General features: G+C 42.2%; 1 non-coding gene across 1 annotated transcript; it reads right to left on the bottom strand.

The window, feature by feature from the left end:
• Window positions 1-1,456: 1,456 nt before the first annotated feature.
• On the bottom strand, window positions 1,457-1,563 carry LOC133820312 (small nucleolar RNA R71). The gene has a single exon (XR_009886730.1). It is a non-coding gene; the product is annotated as a small nucleolar RNA R71 (small nucleolar RNA).
• Between the last annotated feature and the right edge of the window lie 4,512 nt (window positions 1,564-6,075).

The raw sequence follows: 6,075 nt of genomic DNA on the forward strand, positions 1-6,075 counted from the left end.
TTGCTAAAGGCTACTGGTTTTGTATTTCTATTATTAAACATGAACTAAGCTTTTGAGGATTTGGGTGGTTATGAACCCTTTGTATGGATCAATATTTTGAATGCATGGTGAAGTTGTTTATGTCATAGTTCAATTGAATGTGCTGTAATGTTAATTGAATGTTAATTACTGGCCATATTTAGCATTTATTAAGTTAGATCTAACTTGGAAAAGGGAAGTCTAGCTGAACCCATTCAATTGATGCAAGAACTTACCTAGTTTTAGGTGATTTTTAGTAGTGGAATAGGACTATTTTGCTGCCTTGCATAACCTAAAGATTTGGTGCTTGATGGATTGTTTATTGTCTGTTTTTAATACAGGAATGTATTGAGGGAGGTTATAAACAATAGATAGTAAGTTTTGGGAAAAACTCACTGGGTTTTACGAATTCTGTTAACTGTGACATAAATTGCTGACCCATTGCTGAGGCATTGCTGTAGCAACTGGAACGAACAGAGGGGAATTAACCACCCAGATCTATTTTCTCATATTTGAAATTTGCACAGAATTACTTCATTTGGTCCCTGATTTTTAGCTTAATTAAATTTGCTTATTTACAATTAAATCCAGAATTAATTACACAACCTTTCTCTTGATTTGGTTACTGTATTATAAACTGTTTTTGGTTGATTTTACTTTATTTTAGTTGAAAAGTCCCTGTGGAGACGAACTTTGATACTTTATCACTGTATTACTTGTTTGTGACTGTGTATACTTGCGCATATTTTAATTGTTAGAAAATTCACAACAAGTTTTTGGCGCCGTTGCCGGGGACTTTAAAATTAAATTCTGTTTTATCAACTATTTTACAGTTTATTTTAATTGTTTTTAACCTTGTTGGTTCGGGTTGTGCAAACTCAGGTACCTACAGTGTATGAACCAGCAAGAGGATAGTGAACTTGCTCCTATTGACCCCGAGATCGAACGCACTTTCAGAAAAAGGAGAAAAGATCAAAAGGCTAAAAGCCGAGGCACTATGGCTGAACGTGTTGATGATGAGGGGGATGGCCAGCAAGTTACTAATCCCATTGTTTTGGCGGATGACAGAGCCAGAGCAATACGGGAATACGCTGCCCCCATGTTTAATGAGTTAAATCCAGGCATTGTGAGGCCAGAAATACAAGCAGCTCAATTCGAGCTCAAGCCAGTGATGTTTCAAATGCTCCAAACTGAGGGGCAGTTCAGCGGGATGCCAACGGAGGATCCTCATCTCCATCTTCGTTCATTCTTGGAGGTGAGCGATTCCTTTAAGCTTCAAGGAGTGAGTGAAGAAGCATTGAGGCTGAAGCTATTTCCATTCTCATTACGAGACCGAGCTAGATCATGGCTCAACACTTTGCCTCCTGATTCCGTCACAAATTGGAATGATCTTGCTGAAAAGTTTCTGCGCAAATATTTCCCTCCTACCAGAAATGCAAAATTTCGAAGTGAAATCATGTCATTCCAGCAGCTTGAAGATGAATCAACCAGTGATGCATGGGAGAGATTTAAGGAGCTTTTGCGGAAGTGCCCACACCACGGTATCCCACACTGTATACAAATGGAGACATTCTACAATGGTCTCAATGCAGCCTCTCGAATGGTCTTGGACGCTTCAGCCAATGGAGCCATTCTTTCCAAGTCTTACAACGAAGCATTTGAGATTTTGGAAAGGATCGCAAGTAATAACTATCAATGGTCAAACACTAGAGCTCCTACAAGTAGGAAGGTGGCGGGAGTTCTTGAAGTAGATGCATTAACGGCTCTAACAGCTCAAATGGCCTCAATGACCAACATCTTGAAGAATATGAGTTTGGGAGGAAGTATTCAGCCAGCTGCTGCCATTCAAAGTGCAGAAGTGTCATGCGTGTATTGTGGGGACGGGCATACTTTTGAGAATTGCCTTTCAAATCCAGCCTCAGTTTGTTATGTGGGAAATCAGAATTTCAACCGCAACAACAACCCATATTCGAACACTTACAATCCAGCATGGAAGAATCATCCTAATCTGTCATGGGGGGGTCAAGGAGCAAGTTCAAGCATAGCACCAGCACAAGGAAGACACGCATATCCACCAGGTTTTTCACAGCAGCCAAGACCTTCACAACATGTTCAAAACTCCCAGCCGAACTCTTTGGAGAATCTAATGAGGGAGTATATGGCTAAGAATGATGCAGTAATACAGAGCCAAGCAGCTTCTCTTCGTAATCTTGAGATGCAGCTCGGCCAGCTAGCCAATGAAATGAAAACTAGGCCGCAAGGATCTTTGCCTAGTGATACAGAAAATCCAAGGAGAGATGGGAAAGAACACTGTAAAGCTATTCAGCTGCGGAATGGTAAAAATCTGGGAAATTCTGAGGAGATACAGGGTAGTGAAGAGCCCACTTCAATCCAAAGTGAAGGAGAAACAAGTAACAAAACTGCCCAGGAAATTGCTGAAACTGGCCCAGTTGCTACAGCAAAGGGTCAGCAAACTGCTCCAGTAAATTCTGGTCCTAAACCGCCCCTTCCATTTCCGTAGCGATTTCGCAAACAACAACAGGATGGTCAGTTCAGAAAGTTTTTGGATGTACTGAAACAGTTGCACATTAACATCCCCTTGGTCGAAGCATTGGAGCAAATGCCGAATTATGTCAAGTTCTTAAAGGATATTTTGACAAAGAAAAGGCGATTGGGGGAGTTTGAGACTGTGGCCCTCACAGAAGGATGTAGCGCGATGTTGAAAAGCAAGATCCCTCCTAAGTTAAAAGATCCTGGCAGTTTCACGATTCCGTGTTCTATTGGAGGTAGAGATGTGGGAAGAGCATTATGCGATTTAGGCGCTAGTATCAACCTTATGCCTATGTCAATTTTCAAGAAGCTGGGTATTGGTGAGGCACGACCCACTACTGTTACTTTACAACTTGCAGACAGATCTATGGCTCATCCCGAGGGCAAGATTGAAGATGTGTTAGTTCAAGTGGATAAATTTATATTCCCGGCGGATTTCATCATTTTAGACTATGAAGCGGATAGAGAGGTACCTATAATCTTGGGTAGGCCTTTTCTTGCTACAGGGCGTACTCTTATTGACGTGCAGAATGGTGAACTTACCATGAGGGTGAATGACCAACAAATCACCTTTAGTGTGTTTAAAGCTATGAAATTCCCGGATGAAGTGGAAGAATGCTCTAGAGTTGACGTTGTTGATACTTTGGTAGCTGAGAAGTTCAATGAAAGGGTGGAAAAAGCTGCTATGGAAACTCAGATTTTTGGAGATGAGGATGAGTATAGCAGTGAAGATGAGGAGATGCTTACATGGGTAGATTCTTGCCAACCAACCAAGAAATTTAGTAAGGTGTTTGAAGCTCTAAATCTGCCAGAAAAGCACTTTCAGGCCCCTAAACCATCTGTTGAAGAACCACCTCAGCTGGAGTTAAAGCCGCTGCCAAGCCATTTAAAGTATGTATACTTGGGCGAAAATGACACTTTACCTGTGATAATATCTAGTTGTCTGGAGTCTGTTGCTGAGGAGTCATTGCTGAAATTGCTGAAGCAGCATAAAAGGGCGATTGGATGGACAATGGCTGACATTCAAGGGATCAGTCCAGCGCTTTGTATGCACAAGATCTTGCTGGAATCTGATTGTACTCACTCTGTGGAGCAGCAAAGGAGGTTGAATCCAGTAATGAAGGACGTGGTTAGAAAAGAAGTCATTAAGTGGCTTGACTATGGGATTATTTATCCCATTTCTGACAGCAAGTGGGTAAGTCCTGTCCAATGTGTTCCGAAGAAAGGGGGCGTTACAGTAGTTACTAATGACAACAATGAGCTTATTCCCACTCGTACAGTCACCGGATGGCGGGTTTGCATGGATTACAGAAAACTCAACAAGGCCACTAGAAAGGATCATTTCCCTTTGCCCTTCATCGACCAAATGTTGGACCGCTTGGCGGGAAAGGAGTTCTTCTGTTTTCTTGACGGGTATTCTGGGTATAATCAGATTTCTATAGCGCCGGAGGACCAAGAGAAGACCACTTTCACCTGTCCATACGGCACATTCGCTTTTAGAAGAATGCCCTTCGGTTTGTGCAATGCACCGGCCACATTTCAGCGGTGCATGATGGCGATTTTTTCAGATATGGCTGAGAGTATTTTGGAGATATTCATGGACGATTTCTCTGTCTATGGGGATTCATTTGAAGGTTGCTTGGAGAATTTAGAAAAAGTCTTAAAGAGGTGTGAAGAAACTCATCTAGTGTTGAACTGGGAAAAATGCCATTTCATGGTGCAAGAAGGCATTGTGTTGGGGCATAAAGTGTCTAGCAAGGGGATAGAGGTTGACAAGGCTAAACTGGAAGTTATTGAGAAACTACCAGCCCCTACCACAGTAAAAGGCATTAGAAGTTTCCTCGGTCATGCTGGCTTTTACAGGCGTTTTATCAAGGATTTTTCGAAGGTGTCCAAACCTTTATGCAGCTTGCTGGAGCAAAATAGGCCTTTTGATTTTACTGATGAATGTCAAGAGGCATTTCTGAGATTGAAGTCAGCCCTTGTTACAGCACCAGTGATCACAGCTCCTGACTGGTCTTTACCTTTTGAACTTATGTGCGATGCTAGCGACTTCGCTATTGGGGCTGTTCTTGGGCAGCGGAAGAACAAAATTTTTCATTCTATTTACTATGCAAGAAAAACATTGGTGGATGCCCAGATTAATTACACTACAACAGAAAAAGAGCTGCTGGCCGTGATCTTTGCCTTTGAAAAATTTCGCTCCTATCTTGTGGGGACTAAAGTTATTGTGTACACGGACCACTCCGCTATCAAGTATTTGATAGCCAAAAAGGATTCTAAACCGAGGCTTATACGTTGGGTTCTCTTGCTGCAAGAATTCGATTTAGAAATCCGAGATAGGAAAGGCACTGAAAATCAAGTAGCGGACCATTTATCAAGGCTGGAATCAAGCACTTACAACAGCAATTCAGAGGAAAAATTGCAGATTCAAGACACCTTTCCTGATGAGCAATTGCTGGCTGTGGAACAAGAGGAAGTACCATGGTATGCGGACATCGTGAACTTTTTAGTTGGGGGCGTGTATCCACCAGATTTTACCAAACAGCAGCTCAAAAAGTTCCTACATGATGTCAGATTTTACTGTTGGGATGAACCTTACTTATATAAACAGTGCCCAGATCGAATAATGCGAAGATGTGTCCCAGAAAGTGAAGTTTCCAGCATCCTAGAGAGCTGCCATTCAGCCCCTTATGGTGGTCATTTTGGTGGGCAACGAACTGCTGCCAAAATATTTCAGTCAGGATACTATTGGCCTTCTATTTTCAAGGATGCCCATAATTTTGTTCAACATTGTGATCGCTGCCAGCGAGTGGGCAATATCTCCGCTAGGAATGAAATGCCTCTTAATTGCATTTTGGAGGTGGAATTGTTTGACGTGTGGGGTATCGACTTTATGGGTCCCTTCCCGCAATCTTTTGGGAATCTCTACATTCTAGTGGCGGTGGATTATGCATCGAAATGGGTAGAGGCAATTGCTAGTCCGACAAATGATGCTAGAGTGGTTATGAAGTTCCTTCATAAACATGTGTTTACAAGGTTTGGGACACCTAGAGCCTTAATTAGCGATGAGGGAACACACTTTGTGAACAAAGTATTGGCTGCTCTCTTGGCAAAGTACAGTGTTAAACATAAAATTGCCACTGCCTATCACCCACAGACCAACGGGCAAGCTGAAATATCAAATCGAGAAATTAAAGGCATTTTGGAGAAAGTTGTAAATCCAAGCAGAAAGGATTGGTCCCAGCGCCTAGACGATGCACTTTGGGCTTACCGGACAGCTTATAAAACTCCACTAGGCATGTCCCCTTATCGCCTAGTTTATGGGAAGGCATGTCATCTTCCTGTAGAATTAGAGCATAAGGCGTTTTGGGCGTTGAAGAAGTTAAATTTGGATCTTGTAGTGGCTGGAGAAGCAAGAAAGTTGCAACTGAATGAATTAGATGAGATGCGGCTGTTTGCTTATGAAAACGCCAAGCTATATAAAGAGAAAACGAAGAGGTGGCA

The sequence above is a fragment of the Humulus lupulus genome, chromosome 2 (genome assembly GCF_963169125.1).
Source record: "Humulus lupulus chromosome 2, drHumLupu1.1, whole genome shotgun sequence".
Taxonomy (NCBI): domain Eukaryota; kingdom Viridiplantae; phylum Streptophyta; class Magnoliopsida; order Rosales; family Cannabaceae; genus Humulus; species Humulus lupulus.